The sequence below is a fragment of the Amia ocellicauda genome, chromosome 12, assembly GCF_036373705.1.
Source record: "Amia ocellicauda isolate fAmiCal2 chromosome 12, fAmiCal2.hap1, whole genome shotgun sequence".
NCBI classification, from domain to species: domain Eukaryota; kingdom Metazoa; phylum Chordata; class Actinopteri; order Amiiformes; family Amiidae; genus Amia; species Amia ocellicauda.
This window is the reverse complement of record NC_089861.1, coordinates 8420453-8438614: the sequence shown is the minus strand read 5'-3', so window position 1 is coordinate 8438614 and position 18162 is coordinate 8420453.

Here is an 18162-nt window from a genome sequence, read left to right as displayed (position 1 = left end):
CCATGTCACAGATACAGCTGACTGCTTCCCCCCACAAATTGTCCTGTGTTGTGTAGGCAGGCTCTGACATCTCTGCTTATTGTTTCCCTTCAAGTCTAATTCATAAAGCTGACATTCATAACTTTACAGCCAAAATTGCAGATCATATGGAGTGTTGTGCATATGTTGAAGGTATTAGGAAAAAGCCAATGAGATGTGAAAGGAAGCCCTCGGTATAAATGGCAACAGTAAAGCAGAAATGAAATTGTAGGGTGATCAAAACATAATTTCTAGAAGAGCCACTTAGGACTATCAGGTGATACCAGAAAAACATGTAATCTTAAAATGCAGCTATGCCTCATGGATTAAAAATCAAATTGCAAAACTCAAACCTAAAATGTTTAGAGGTTACTGAAAAAAGGAATGGCATGAATGCAGATAATAACAGCAAAACGCAACACTGAATACATAAAAAAAGAGAAAATAAACCTTTCTCTGCATGCAAACACTGTGTCGTGCGACAGTCAACGGCTTTCAATGCCAGTGCATCAGATAGAAGTCCCATATTAATGTATTTTTAATCATCAGTGATAACCATAACTTAAAAGAAGCCCACTTAAAGTGTTTCACATGGTTTAACAAACTGCTCAATGTTTGCGTATTTCATTAATCACTGCAGTTATTCTATTTTACACTTTAGGAGGAATGAATTTCCATGCATCTAATTCCATTTGCAGTGAATTGTCCCACTGCTGCAACAGATTTACAAGTAATGACAGTAACATATTTTTAATTGATATTTGCATTTTTTATGTATAGGTGGTCCCTTACTTGTACAAGTACGTATTTTATTTTATTTGCTTGATCACTGAAGCTGATGTGAACCATAACTAGAAGTGAGAACTAGATAAGTGATTAAAGTGACTCTTTCGTATAAAAGGGTAACTGAAATTCCTGAACTGAATGGATTTGATATTAAGAGACCAACACTATGGTGTCTTGCAGATAAGCTTGGTTATTTCTATTACATTTCTAGTTTGTATGTAATTTAATGCACCACTGTTTAAACAATATTTTGATTCCAGTTGCAAACTACAGGATTTATATATTAATATTTCCTTTTCTAATTATTCCATCTTACATGTCATTTGTAAAGTGTAATAATAAAATAAATATCTATAAACTAAGAATTCAGAATGTCAGAATTGATCAGAAATGGTCAGAATCAAGTCCTTTTAGATCACACAAGGTCAACCTGTACTTTAAGGCTGATAGTTATACAATATTCACAAAACACACACTGAACTTGCAGTGAACAGCAGGTATCTGCAGTTTAACTTACATCAGTAAAATAATGTAATGTGGCATATCTAATGCACTACATCATCTTCCATGGCATCTGTTTCACTGAATACCCTTTTTGGTACAGGATACTAAGGCAACTAAGTGTGAAAAACTGTTAATGAAAGGATGCAGCAAAAATATTATGTAAAGAAGAAAGATATCTAAGGTATATCTGTCAAATGAGTGAAAGAAGATTGCATTTTACAGTTCAATGAAATTCCTAGATATAGGAGGAGAAAAAAATAGAAAAAATAAATTGCATCAAGGGCTGGCGGGAAGGGCAAGAAGAGATGGTGGTGGTGGATTGGGGGAGCTGGTGCTCCTATTTATCACATATAAATAGAAATTTCCGCTGGCGTGTGTTCTGGTCTCAGAAGCGAACAAAATGCACAGGCTGGATACAGCATATACACCGGTTCAAAGTGTAAGGTTCCTATTCATACAAAAACTGACCTTAAATTCAAAAACCAAAATGCTGTTGTCATGAAGCAAAAAATCACAATACACAATAATGACAAGTGTCACATATGTTTAGTTTTTCTCCCCCAATGTTCCACCATAAAATATATATATATATATATTGAATATCTATATTAGATGTGAAACTCACAATCACATACAAAGAAATTAAACATGAGGGATAGAGAACCCTCAGGTGCACAGGCCCAGTAGTAAAACTAACAAAACACATGCTAAGAACAGGAGATTACATATATAGAGCACTGTTCGAGAGAAGATTAGCACGGATTCAAATGTACCGCAATAATAAGATCTGATTGGTTTTGATCATCCCCAATCCCATGATAACAACCACTTAAGCGGCTGACAGGGTCTGCCACCTGGAAAACACAGGCCCAAAGCTAGTCATAAGACGATTCTGTTGGTTGTTCAGAAGATGTTTATGAGTCTTAACCTAATTGCAACCCAGAATTACAAGTGAGCTTTTAACCGATGTCATACTACATTTAGTAAAAGGAATTAGCAGGTCCTATCTGATCCTGTAATCTAATTTGTCTTCTGGTATGGCTACCCAATGGCACAGGAGGAACTGTCAAGACTCATTTATATTGTTAAGAGTACATTGCCTCTTCACATTTGTAGTAGGAAATGTGCTATAATTTGGAGCGGATCCAAAAGAAAAAGTTATCACCCATATATTTACTGCTGCTTTATTAACTTGTCAAATTACAGTGTGGCGAACAGACCAAAGGGAATACATGGGTCTGTAAGTAATGAGATCATGAGTTTTGTGCCACTCTATTTTTTTTTTTTTTTATTCGTCACTTTCTCATGCCTTGCCGGCATCTGTTGATTGTTGTCATTTTTACCACATGGAGTGAGCTGACCAAAGAAGAAAAATGTTATGTTAAAAATGCTGCTTCTTGCTGTGGAAGAGAAAGGATTCCACCGAGGATCCTTCAGACAGGCGTGTTCAACAAGCTAGAGAAGTTGATCACTGATTTCTGCCAGACGTGATGTAATGTGGCAACTATTAGTCTGACTTTTTATATTCTTCTGAAGTAAGCTAAAAACAAAACCAGGAAGGACGTGCTGGGATGTTCAGGAGGCACAAAGACAGTCAGGACTGATAGCAGCTTGTCAGAATGTGACCCACTGCAGCAGCGAAGACATCCTCTAATTCAAATGACATCCTCTTAACAAAATAATTTTTAGACGTATAAATTTAGTGTAACTACACTTAGAAAAGGCATGTCTATATCCACAGGTTTAATATGTCTTAATAGACGAGATGTGTCTCAGATATCTCAGGTCTTTACAAATTGATCTGCTAAATAGTTGTTTGTTTTGCATTCTGTATGGACACTATAAGATGAGGCCTGAAGGAAAATGCTCTTACTCAATATGCATACCTGAATAAAAATGTAACATTGTCTTCTTTGATGATAAGAAAAAATAAGACAGGCTTCAGTTTAATTAGGTGAAGAAAACTAGCAAATTGGTGTGTTTGGTATGGTTTTGTAATTTTCTACTTTAATTTCCTTACATTATCTTACATTACAGTTGTTATCTTCTGCAATCATTGATACTGTACAACTTCCAAAACTCGCCGGGTCTCAAAAAGCAGCCGGTCTCCAATAGTCGCCGGGTTGATTTGCATAATCATGTGAACAAAAGCCGATCTCTAATAAATGCCCAGTTACACGTCTTTCTTGTTTTCAGTAAATATATATGCCATATGTTAATTAAAAAAAAAAACACTTTAACTATATATATTTAGTGTATATATATATATATATATATATATACACTCACCTAAAGGATTATTAGGAACACCTGTTCAATTTCTCATTAATGCAATTATCTAACCAACCAATCACATGGCAGTTGCTTCAATGCATTTAGGGGTGTGGTCCTGGTCAAGACAATCTCCTGAACTCCAAACTGAATGTCTGAATGGGAAAGAAAGGTGATTTAAGCAATTTTGAGCGTGGCATGGTTGTTGGTGCCAGACGGGCTGGTCTGAGTATTTCACAATCTGCTCAGTTACTGGGATTTTCACGCACAACCATTTCTAGGGTTTACAAAGAATGGTGTGAAAAGGGAAAAACATCCAGTTAGCGGCAGTCCTGTGGGCGAAAATGCCTTGTTGATGCTAGAGGTGAGAGGAGAATGGGCCGACTGATTCAAGCTGATAGAAGAGCAACTTTGACTGAAATAACCACTCGTTACAACCGAGGTATGCAGCAAAGCATTTGTGAAGCCACAACACGTACAACCTTGAGGCGGATGGGCTACAACAGCAGAAGACCCCACTGGGTACCACTCATCTCCACTACAAATAGGAAAAAGAGGCTACAATTTGCACAAGCTCACCTAAATTGGACAGTTGAAGACTGGAAAAATGTTGCCTGGTCTGATGAGTCTCGATTTCTGTTCAGATGGTAGAGTCAGAATTTGGCGTAAACAGAATGAGAACATGGATCCATCATGCCTTGTTACCACTGTGCAGGCTGGTGGTGGTGGTGTAATGGTGTGGGGGATGTTTTCTTGGCACACTTTAGGCCCCTTAGTGCCAATTGGGCATCGTTTAAATGCCACGGCCTACCTGAGCATTGTTTCTGACCATGTCCATCCCTTTATGACCACCATGTACCCATCCTCTGATGGCTACTTCCAGCAGGATAATGCACCATGTCACAAAGGTCGAATCATTTCAAATTGGTTTCTTGAACATGACAATGAGTTCACTGTACTAAACTGGCCTCCACAGTCACCAGATCTCAACCCAATAGAGTATCTTTGGGATGTGGTGGAACGGGAGTTTCGTGCCCTGGATGTGCATCCCACAAATCTCCATCAACTGCAAGATGCTATCCTATCAATATGGGCCAACATTTCTAAAGAATGCTTTCAGCACCTTGTTGAATCAATGCCACGTAGAATTAAGGCAGTTCTGAAGGTGAAAGGGGGTCAAACATAGTATTAGTATGGTGTTCCTAATAATCCTTTAGGTGAGTGTATATATATTGCTGTTAATTGCAGTGATTGAACTAACTGTAAATTGTGACATAAACAATGCATTAATTAAGTATAATGTTGATGGTTTGGTTTAAAGCGTTTTTCCACAGTTTTGTTGAAGTGCTTTCTGTTTAATTAGTGAGACTTCACAGTATATCGAATCTTAGACTGCTAACACAATTACCGGTACATTGTTTTCAATACAGTGTATAATTCGCCATACATTTAATGTAATTTGTTTTAATCTTTGGAAAACAAATTATTAAAAAATAATAATAATTACAAAAATAAATAAATAAATACATACAAGCCTGGCCTACTAGCCTACTTCTAAAATTAAGCAATGTTTCCAGGCTCTTCTTACCCTGCATGAGTTTGCGATGTCTTTTTATTTATGAACATTTAATACAAACGGCGGTTTCCAATTGACGCCAGGCTTCTTGCAGTTATTTGCAATAAACGTCGGGGGTATTTAATTGAAGTTTTATATTCATTCTTCTTTAACAGACAGCATCATCATATATTTACACTGTAGTTCTCCAGGAGCCAGTTATCAATGGAATAAATGCGTTTCTCAGGAATTAAGCCACATGTCACAATCTGAACCAGAGTTCAGCACAACTGCATCAGTAGTACAAGTCTTCTGCTAGTTACCGTGGGTGACAAAGTCTGTCCTATGTGCAAACATGCCTCCTTGTTTCACACCTAACAGACTGTTCATTGACATAGCTATTTTCTATGGCACAATAGTAGCAGACATTGCCACTTCAGTCTCTCTCTATTGTGCTTTTAAAGCTAAAGAAAAGTGTGTCATAAATGTAACCTGTTGAATATCCGATGACCCTGGCAATATAATATTCACAGCCATCACAAGCAAATTATGTGATTTGGTGATATACATATCCTTGAAACTGTTTATGATATCATTTGGCAAAACTATATGATGTATACTATAATACTAAAAGTAAAGGGGCAAAAACTAAATAAAAAAGCAATTCACCATGCATTTAAATCAAGGATTTATATTCATGATTACTGTAGAAAATGAAGTTGTCATTTGTATTTTTGAATTTACATTTTGAGTTTTCCAAATGAGTAATTGTAGAAATATATTTACTTTCCCTAAAACAGATGGTTGTTATAATGTTTTGTCCTTGAGAAATACAAAAAATAATAATGTTCTTATTTTCCATTTGGGTCTGTAATCTTTAGATGACTGTATGGTTATGTTTTTTAATCATATGTTTAATCATATGTTTATGAATATCAATTCAATTTGATTTTGTGGCATTTTAAATTTTGACTGTGGCAATTATAACCTTGTTTTTGTATTTTTACATTGGTGTGTTTATTTTCCTCAGTTAGAGTAATTATGGTTATACTACCTACCTTAAAAATAGCTACACAAACAGCAGGTTTCATTACAGTTTAATTTTACAGGTATCTAGAGGCCTCTGCATCAGGCTAGGGCAAATACATCCAAATATATATTTGAAAGTTTATTCATTTCTGTTTCTTTCCCTGTACACTGTGAAAAACAGAATTGCTACCTCCTTCATTGATTTTATGATAATGCCTTAATAAGTGCCAGGGTATTGTTTCTTTTTTTATTTTTTAAGTGTCTCCATTATCTGTAAGTAGACACTTTTGCCTCAGTCATTTTCTTTCAAGAAAATAGTTACAGATTATTGGGTGCATTTATCTAATTACTTTGCTTATCTTTTGTGTTTATGAGATGCTATTACTAGTGTCCACTCCAGCTTTTTTCTAAGAGGCATTGTGGTGATCTACATAAACTGCACTTGAATCCTACTCAGCGCTGTCGAATACAATAAATCGCACTGTAAAGCATCCTTCACAACAGATCCTTTATTAGCCCAGAATCTCTGAGCTCCTGTTTATAAAACAAGAAGTTGTGGTCTGATCACGACACAGGCAGTTTAATAGGCACTATAGTTTAGTCATCTAATGTGCTATCAGACATTATAACATGTTAAATATTTTATCACATTTTAGAAATTCTCCAGTTTAACCTAAAAGAACATAAAAATATGTGCAGCTACTGTAAAACAATGCAAAGCACATCAAATGTTTTGTATGTCTTGCTATGAGAGGAACATATTGCCTTGCATTAATATTTCAGGAGATGCTTGGCGAAGCAGAAGCGGTAAAGTATGTGAACATTCAATAACAGAACAAGATATGAGCAATGGACTTCCATCTCCTCAGACTTATGGACTAGATCATATTTTATCCCCCTTTATCTGGAAATTATGTTTTGAAGAGTTCTTGGTGCTTATCAATATGCTCGTCAAACACAGGGCACTGTTTAAGGTCAATCACGGTAGCTGATTGAAAGGGGTACCAGAAAATACACAGCATTCTTTCATACTAAGAGATGAGTCTTGCTTTTGTTCTGCCTTGAGTGTGAGCCAATACCTGCTGCTTTGGCGTCAGTTGCTTCTGCTGATCCACGGCCAGGCCCTGCTGCCACCCCACCTGCCACCGAGCTGTGAGATCCTCTACATGAGCATCAATAACAACAAGAGCCAGGTGTGAAAAGGTGTAAATTAAAAAGAGAAACGCCAGCAATATGAAGTGTTCTGAAATGTCCTGTCTTGTGTGGACAATGGCTTTTGTTATGTTTCTTGAGGAGGGGAAGGGGGGTCATTAATTGCTCTCACTGTCTTGTTTCTTAAAATATGCATATATTGTGCCGAGTGTAAGTTGCCCCGCGTGAGGGCAGCCAAACAAATAAATAATAGAATGTATAGCAAGTATTAGGGTCAAAGCCTTAGTATTTGTACTATGATGAAACTTTTCTAATGTTATTATGTTACGATCTGCAATGGTGCAGTACCATGTTGTGTACCACCGCAGAGGAAAGGGAATATGCAGTATCCTACAGAGAGATGCAAAGATTATGCAGTGGATAAAAACCCCTTCTGGTGAATTCAATATGCTTGCATAGAAGAGTGAGCCACTGTTTCAGATATTAAGATTGCAGGCTCCCGAGCCAAATGCTTCAGGGCCTGATGATCTATACTGCAAATCCCCAAGGAGGGAAATCTTTCCCTTTTCATCCCGTTTAATAATTCCTTTACCGACCCACCTTAGGATGTCTGATCACTCATTATCTTCCTTATCCCAGGCAGAAATTGGGGTCAGAGGCCCAGAAACACACATTTAATAGGAAGGGATGTGTTATTGATTTTAAAACATGACACTTATGTCCCAGGCAATAGCATTTATTTTCTGAAAGCATAATTTCATATGAAACCCAGGAAGAGTGCAAAATGAATCCCCGCTAATGTGAAAATGAAAAGAGTTTTAGTATTCCTGGGATGAAGCAGGAGAGAAACACCCCAAACTCAATCTCTAAAGGTAATTCTCATGTAGGAAACACTTAATTACACATATTGTGGACAAAGCAAAAATATGTATTACCTTTTTTTGGAGATGAATCCAGTTCAACACATACATGTAATACCTTGCATTGTAAGGACCAACACAAGAGTAAGTGATGCCCTAGGCACCATGCCCCCTTAGACCTATACTCTGAGCTTTTAATGGTTGAATCACTAGTTTTATTTGTCAACACCATTTAATTATAATTTCTAAAATCACCCTTTAGTCAAAGTGATTTTAAAGCTTGCTTTCCTTATCTGTTGTTACTGATATGGGGAGAGACTGTGAGGGAAAAACAGAGCAGAAATGTTATGTATAGTTAGCATGAAAGTAAACAATTAAATTGTACATAACAACTCACCAATTGTAAAGTCATTATTAAAATGTGCAACAAAAACAGCCAAGTTATTTTCCATCTACAGACTAATCAACCTATTTAATTGCCTGTTTGTGTCAACTTAAAGTAGTTCACTATAATTTAAAAGGTTATGAAAATTCACACTGTTGATTGTTCCTTCTGCATGAGTAGCGGTGTGTGGTCTCAAGGGTGAAAATAAAAAAAATATATAGTTAAACAAATTAAGCATAACATTTTGTACTAGCTGCCTAATCATGAAGACATTTGCCAGAGTCTTGATTAAACAATGTTTATAAGCTGTATTATCTTGACCATTTCAAAAGCGGGACAGCATTTGTCCTGGTTTATATCCATGTAGCAGCTTGTTTGATTAGTACAGTAGTTTTTGAGTCATGAGTTATAGATCTTATATTTAACAAATCTCAGAATTGACTGTCAAAAAAGTATGAAAAGGTTTCTCCCAAAAATCACCAGTCACATATGAAACACCTATAGAAAAGTCTACACCCCTTTGAACTTTTTTCACATGTTATTGTGTCTGTGCCTCAGACTTTCATGCATTTAAATTAAGATATTTTCCCCATGTATCTACACACCATACTCCACATTGTCAAAGGGAAAAAGTTTTTACAGCTGTGAGTCTGTTGGGTTGGGATTGGTCTCTTCCAAATTTGCACACCTAGATATGGCAATATTTGACCATTTTTCTTTACAAATCTGTTCAAGCTCTGTAAGAGCTGAAGGACCTGTGTTATGGTTGGATCTCTGACTGGTCCACTCAAGGACATCTGTCTTTTTGTTCCTTAGCCACTCCAGTGTAGTTTTGGCTGTGTTGTTCAGGTGATTGTCACACTTGCAGAATAAACAGGCTTTTGATTCACCACTCTTAAATCTATAGATACATTTAAGCTTTTCTGACTTTTTCCTTTTTGCAGTCATTATTGAAGCCCTGATAACTTACTAATGAATGTGGTTAAGCAGGTGCAAAGATTAGGGTGGTAAATAGACATTATGCATGCCCATTTCTATTGTGTTAAATAAAAAGGGTGTGGCCAGAAGTTCTTAACCGCCTCTAAGGACATTGCCACCATTCAGTAGAAGAGTTTAAAGAAACACTTGACAAAACTAGACAAACAAGATCATGTATTCATGCATAGAAGACTATAGACTTTACTCTCTACATTGTAATGAAAAAATATATATCTGTCTTGGGGACATGGTAATACCAGCGGCATATCCAAAATCACAATATAATGAGGCGCATTATATAGAGGTTGCACTATATTTGACTATCCTTTGCAAATAACATATTGATTAAAAACAGTAAAGTGTGTATGTTGTCGGTCAGTTAAGAATGTTCCAAAGCAGTCAGCTCCTTTGTTTACAGCCTATGATAAATAGTTTTTCTATCAAGTTATATTTCCAGACATGTTTATATGAGAACCTCATCATGAATATGAAACATAAATGTTAAACTCACCTTATTTAATTATTGTGCAAGTGCAAACATTTTTCTTAATGAGGTGTTCCTTTCAACGGAATATGATTTATGTTTGTAGTGCTGTGAGTGGGATTTGACCCTGCACAACACAATCTTGTGTTCTGTGAATCTTGTTAACAACACCAAATATTAATTTCAGGGCAAAGATGAATCAATCACATTAACAGCAGCAAATTAATAATATGTATTTCCATGTTTTTTTTAAATAAATTTAGGTTTAGCAACAAATAACATTTATATTTTTTATCTCAAAAGTAAAACAGCTTTGTGGAGGGAGTATGGGACCTGCTCTAATTTGCACAAATCTTGTAACACTAAATGCCTTGGTGGGGTGGGGTATAACATATATATGTATGTTCATATGTGTATATATACAGACGGGTGACAAATTAAAGGAAAAACCTGAATAAATGAGTGGAGGAACATAACGAATGCAGATGCCTCCAAACAGGTGTACTGCATGATACAATTAAACAATTAACATCCTATCATGCTCTATGTCAGGTATAAAAATGCTGAACAGGCCCAGGTGACCTCGATTTTGGATCAAGATGGCAAGAGGAAAGGATCTAAGTGACTTTGAAAGAGGGGTCATTATTGCGGCATGAATGCTAGGGGCTTCAGTGACAAAGACTGCTCAGCTGGCTAGTGTTTCAATAATAATACTAACTAAAGTTACTTCTGCATTTAGATCTATGGGAAAGACATCAGTAAATAGGGTTGGAAATTGTGGTCGAAAGCACACATTCAATAACTGTGATGCTCGTGTATTACTGCGATATGTAAGGAAAAACAGAACAGCAGCTCTTTCCCAGGTGACTGAGAATGTCAATGCAGGATGTGATCAGACTGTGTCAGCAAGAACAGTGGGTAGAGAACTACACAGAGAGGGATATTATAGTAGGGTTGCAGTGCACAAACCCCTCATTACTAAGACAAATGTACATTTGAGAGTTCAGTGGTACAAAAACCATAGGCACTGGTCTACAGACAAGTAGAAAAAAGTGATATGGTCAGATGAGTCATCCCTTCACCATATTCTCAACAAGTGGGCAAGTGTGGCGACACCAAGAGAACAGTACAGGCCTGACTGCTCGACCCCTACAGTGAGCTCTGTTATGCTGTGGGGGGCATTTTCCTGGCATGGATTGGGTCCACTTGTCCCAGTAGAGGGATGGGTCCCTGCAAATCATTATAAAGTTATTCTGAGTGATCACCTTTATCCTATGGTGACACATTTCTGTCCTGATGGGAGTGGTCTCTTCCAGGATGACAATGCCCCCATCCTCAGGGCACGATGGCTCACCGAATGGTTTGATGAGTATGAAAATTATGTGAATCATATGCAATGGCCTTCACAGTCACCAGATCTCAACCCAATTGAACACCTATGGGAGATTTTGGACCGACGTGTTAGACAGCGCTCTCCACCACCACCATCAAAACACCAAATGAGGGAATATCTTTTGGAAGAATGGTGTTCCATCCCTCCAGTAGATGTCAGAAACTCGTATAATCTATGCCAAGGCACATTGAAGCTGTTCTGGTTCGTGGTGGCCCAACACCTTACTGACACATTTTATGTCTTGGCCTTTCTTTAAATTTGTCACCAGTCTGTATATATGTATACACACACACACATTTTTATGATAAAAACTTGCAATTAACACAAAGGAAATTAGGTATTAGGTGACAGGAAGTAATTATTACTATGAAGTATATTTGTAAAAGTGACCTCCTTGGTGGTGACTCAATCTCATTAAACTGTGTCCAAAATGTGTCAAATTAAAGCTGCCAAAGTGCCTTGCCTTTATTTAATATAATTTTAATATAAAACATATGTTCATATTATAAAAGTAAAATACTGTCCGATTTCATATTTTTTGTATTTGCCTTTCTACAGATTGTTTAAATGTGGGTAATACACTACAAAATCAAATCCTGAGACCAATTATTGTCTATTCTTGACTAGACATATTAAGTAATGGGGGAAAGTCCAGCTAATGTTATTAATAAAAAATAAAGATCTTTTCAGACCTCCTTTTATATACAGTTTAAAGAGAAAGTAAAATATTAACGAAATTATTATTTCTATATACATATTTCCGGGATTATTTGTATTGTGTATATTAAGCATATAAATAAATTATATTTCAAGAATGTTACCACACTATGCTTTTTTACTAATCTAATTGTATTGGCATGTTTCTTTCACTGAAAGTTACTGGCAGGTTTACAACAACCAAGTAAATTCTGTACATTTCGATAATACATTTTATTATGTGATAATATGGTCATGGACTGGATCACAGCATAAAAGTGTGTTCATATAGAGCTCCAGTGTGTATTGTGTTACCTTGGCAGACAACTTCCTTGATTTTGATTTCCTCCCTGGCCTTGTGAAGCCTTATTGACAAGGTTGGCTATTTGTAATTGGTGCTGATTAGGCCTATGCTGTTCTGGTTAATGCTTTAGTTCGTTATGCTGTCCAAAACAGTGTACGCAGAGATGAATGCTTTCTTTTATTTGTAGTTGACGAATCTAGCACATGATACTGAACCCACTTCTGAGTTACAGTTCCCCCCTGTAGTCACACACATACATTTATATCCCATAGCTTGCATTTACAACACACAGCCCATAGTAGAGAAAAGGGTGTAACAGACACTTGTACCCTTGACTGCAAAGTTTGCTTATGTTAGCTCTCGGGCAGACTCTGAAAAGTCGGGAACTTTAGCATCTCTTTACGATAATTTTTTCGTAGCAGAACACCTCAATGATGAGGAGAGCGACTCCTTATTTGCAATTATTTTCATAATTTACAACAGACCCACAACAAGCCAAACACTCTTCCTTTTGCACAGAAAATGACAACTAAGGAGCTAGGATAGTATCGGGTTATCTTTTATTTCCTGTTTATATAGCAGTGGTGGAGTCTGCACATTTGATCCCATGTGTTTGGGGAAAATGATAGTTTTACATTTAGAAAAGAAGAGTTACTTGGAGTCCTTGTCTGGTGTGGACACAGATGTGCAGTTGACCTAAACAAAGGAGAGGTGTTCTGTGGTGTATTTTGGCCTAGACTTGCTTGACTAAGGGAATGATGACCTGGCCACAAGGATGAGGCCATTGGAACCCCCCCACCGCACTAGGTGGAATGATCCAAAGCGCTGCTGCAAAGGCAGTGTTGGAGTGGAGGAGGAAAGAAAAGCAATTAATGCAGGGAAAGTGTATTGGATGCCAGATACTTACGCTTGGGTTTTCTTCATCCCCAACTTCAGTTTAAAACTCGGTTAAATCAAATTTAAAAAGTGACCACAACCACTCAACCACTCTGCTCCAGAGTTGTGAAGTCCTGGGACCCTGCAGCCTGCTAGAGAGAAATACAATAAGTGAATTCAGATACGATTTTCTATAAACACGAGGTGGGGTAATACGGCTACAAAACCCAAACTTGCTGTCAATCAGTGCCATCTTCACTTATTACAGATTTCTTCTGAAAACATAGAATATCTTTGATAAATGTTCAACATTCTGTTTTTGATTAATGGTGTAGAAACAAATATTAGAAAATTAAGCATGTGCCTCAAACTATTTATACATATTTATTTATGTTATACATGTTTTGGTTACACAAAGAAGCTCTCATAGTCTCAAAAACACAGCTGTCTTTAAATTTTTATTTATCGAGTGGATTTTCACGAGATTTGTAATGGCCAAGAAAACATACACCTGTCAATTGGGTTTAAACATTAAAGCAATTTATACTTAGTGTTCTAAATTTTAATTTTGGGACATTTGGTAATTATGGTCTGTTTTGCAAAAGGTAAAACAATAGGCAAATAAGACAAAAAAAAAAAACTAAAATGTATAAATTAAAAATCTTGATCTAATTTATCAAAATGTGTTGTATATGCATTTTACTAACATTGTTCATTGCGTTTAAAATAAGTAAATCATTTGACATTATTGCTGTGTCCTCTCTTTCACTCTTGTAAAAGCTCTAGTTATGGACAGTCTTTCTCAATGCTCTCTTTCTTCTGTAAGCTTCTTGCGTCATTTACTTTTGACATGCTCCTTTATTCTTTCAGGCTGAGCACCGACTTCGATGCTGCAGTAATTAAAGCACAATCCATCCTCTTAACCACATAATTTCCATCCGCTGGTTTTCATTTTGATAGTCGTGCACAAATTTACATTTTAGGCCCATGTTTACCTTTTAATTTAAATTACTTTTTTTTTCACTCCTATTGATTGCCACACTAAATAGCAATGACAAAGCATCTCTTTCTGCCAATTCTGTGGTTAAAAGGATAGACTTGCTGTGAGCTTTCAGTTGTGGAAATCAGCAATCGCAAAAGGCAGGGTTAAACTAAGTGTCTGAGGAAAATAACAGTGGGGTTAAATAAATGGATGTAAATAATTTAAAAAACGGGGTGTGGACTATACTATTTCAGTAAATATTAAAATGTATATTTCAATAATTATTGTACATTTTTACATTCATGATTTTAAGGAATATTTAAAATGTTAAGTGACATTATAGCTTTCCTAAATGCTGAAACAAATTAAATACAGAATGACCTCTCAAACAAAAGCATATGATTGCAGAAACAGAGCAAATCAAGCAAAAAATTACAAATAAAAAATAAAAAAAATCAACTGGGCTTATTGAGAAGCCTGTATTATTACAGTCAGCAACTGAGCAAGTGGTAGATTTAATGCCAGTGCAATCCATTTACTGTCATTAAATTGTTATGAATCAGCTGAAGTTCAAATTAGGAAAAAGGCAATTTTGGCAGTACTGTCCTCTGTCAGAATAATGAAAGTACAAGCCCAGTTAACCCTGTTTTAAAACTGGAAAAATCGAAAATAGATGGTAGCATACTCTGTCAACAAAATAACATTTTATGCATAACCTCCAGATTGGTTGCCTGCAAGTTTGAGAACTGCTTGATAGATCAGTTTTGGAACTAATAAAGTAAAATTACTGGAACAGAGAACTATCAAAATGTACACAGGCATGCATATTTTCTGTTGTCAGCCTTGATTAGTATCCTGCTCATCCTTCAAAACTATCATCACAAAATATGATCTGCCTCCCCATATCATTAGAATTATTACATATCGATTTTTCTGTGGAACACATTTTGAAGGAAAAGAAGTAAGAAATGCAATTGCTAACATACCAAGATTTCATAAAAGCTGGCATAAAGGCCAAAGGTGGTGTAAGAGTACGAGGAGTGGTCCAGGCAACCTGGTACTGCCGTGGCCGCTCCGGCAAACAGACTTGCAATACTAGACTCCACTAGACGTCTTGCAGGGCAACATACTTCCGGTGCCTTGACACTCAGATGCACTGGGTTGACAGGAAGTTTCAGCTGACCGCCATCAGCTTGTCACCCAGTTTCACTCTAAAGAGAACGCTTCGCCGCTGGTATGGTGCAAAGTACCTATGGGGAAAGGCAGGGAGGATGTTTTTGCCATCTTTTGGAATGGTGTTCCATCCCCCCAGTAGAGTTCCAGAAACTCGTAGAATCTGTGCCAAGGCGCATTGAAGCTGTTCTGGCGGCTCGTGGTGGCCCAACACCTTACTGAGACAATTTATGTTGGTTTTTCCTTTAATTTGTTACCCATCTGTATATATACATACACACATACATATAATCATCAGCAGCTTTTTTCAATCCACTGTTTGAGAACCCACACCCCACCCACAGAATTTTCCACTGGTTTTGATCTACACTATATATATGGTACTTACCTGTGTAAATTGGAAGTTGTAAAATGTATTATATTTTGAATTGCTCTGTTTAATGTAATTTTTAATTAGTAATGTTTGATGCCTTGTACTTAACTGTATTCTTGCACTTTGTATTGCACTTATGTTGTAAGTCGCCCTGGATAAGGGCATCGCCAAGAAATAAAAATAATAATAATATTATATATCATGGAGTCTCCTGGGCATCTGTTGACCTACCAAAAAAAAAAAAATTAAAAATGCACAAAATGTGTATGCAAAAATAAGTATAATCTGGCAAAACATCCATTTTGAATTCAAGATTTTCAGTTTACCTAGAACCATAACAAGCTTTATGAAAGCCTGTTTCAGGATTTGCTGCCCTCCACTGTATGACTGTGTTTCAAAATTGGAATAATGATGGGATGCATCATTGCACCTGTTAATATGGCTGCTGAATGTGGATGAAGATTTGCCGTCAACAAGAGACATGATGGAAGCTTTAATCAGTTCTTACATTAGGACATAGCCAGGAGTCCCACTGTGCCATAGAAAACTGGAACCCAATCAAGAAGGGATATTGCTACTGACAGTCTTGTCACAGAAGGTGGCCATGGTGTTTAATTTCACTAATTAATGTTGCACGTGTTTCTTCTTATGATTGATTTAGTCACATTGATTTTGATTCATCGCTTCACTATTTCTCACATGGAATGTTTTGTTGTCAGGTTTGTGATTTAATTTCCTTGTTATTCACTTAATTATTTATTATGGTTTGATTTACACCATGAACACAAGAGCTGACCTGCTTGGTGTGTTATTGGGTAGATGACTGCCTGGCTACCTACACATGTGCTGCATAAGCTCTCAATTGGATACACCAATGAGAGCATGTGATATCTGGAGCATTGCCTTTGAGATGCAGGGTCGGGAATGGAGCTGAATATTAAGTGGAACCTTCCTCTTAAGTGGGATATTGTTACTGTTCTAATCATTACCAAAAGTAACTTGTGTCCTTTTTGTCATTCAATGCATCTAACTTCCTATTTGATCTATTATTTTAGTAATATAGCATTATCAATTTACCTTTGTTTTAAAATAAAGAGTGGTTTGTAACTTTTAAACTTCATTGTGTTTGTGTCTGATCTATTTTAATGACTCAAGCTCTATTGGGGAAAACCAACTCTTACTGTATAATAGCAATACAAAGTCAAAAAGAAACAAAACTAATCAAACAGATACCTAGACATCCACTGTGTACACACACACATTCATTTTTCAATTTACATCAGTCTTTTGTAATGACATTTCACTTTTAAATTCTCATAATTTATATGACTAGGCCTCTGTATTTTTAAAGTTTTTTATTTTGCTGATTGTGTAGAATTAAATCATCATCTCCTAAAACTGAAGAGTCTGAAGAGGGTCAATCATTTAATTAGATATCAAACCTAGTAAAAAATTACATTAAAATATTTTCAACAAAAGTGGAATCGAGGAAGCCTTTTTTTTACCCTAATCTTAAATCCACGGGTGGCCCACTATACGTTTTATTTTATTAATAATAGGTTGTGATGACTAGATTGTCTTAAATGGATTCTTAAACCTTAGTGAAATATGCAAATATTAGAATATGTAATTAGACAGGGGATATTTCTGGTTTGGATTAATTTGCATATCTTCTGATTATTCTATATTTATTCTCTCTTAACTTTCTCTTTTTCTTCTCTGACACCTGTCAGTTTTGATATTGCAGAAGCAAAGCAAAAACTAAAAAGACAATAGACAATGCTATAATAGTCCTGAGGAAGCAGACAATATAAGCAGCACACAAATATACCAATATACTTTGAGGTCAGAGGTTTTAGCCTGTGCCAGACTAGGTTAGAGATTAACTGAATTGAAATCAAACCAAACCAGCACTCTCAGGATGAACCATCAAACTTCCTGGATCTTATTTCCTGGTCTCATATTTGCCATGAAAATTAAATGTTATAAAGCTAAAGGGAAGCTATTGATAGTTACCAAAGCAAAAGGTGTGATTATGGGTTACAGCTCACATGAATTATTCAATATTAAAATATTGGTAATGAGTAGCTTATTGTGGAATATATTTTACAAAATAAAAATAAATTTGCATAAAAATAAGTATACAAAAAACTTCATGAATTAATTCTATTGACTCAGGGAGACAATATTTGAAACGTGGTGAAAAACACCTCTCACAGTCAGTAGAAAAAAAATCTGAATATGTGTTAGAAGTTTTGAAAACCAAACCCTTTACCCAGAGTCACTGTGTCTTAAGAGAATTGTAGGAATTCTACAACTTCACATTGTATGTAAAGCGTTCTG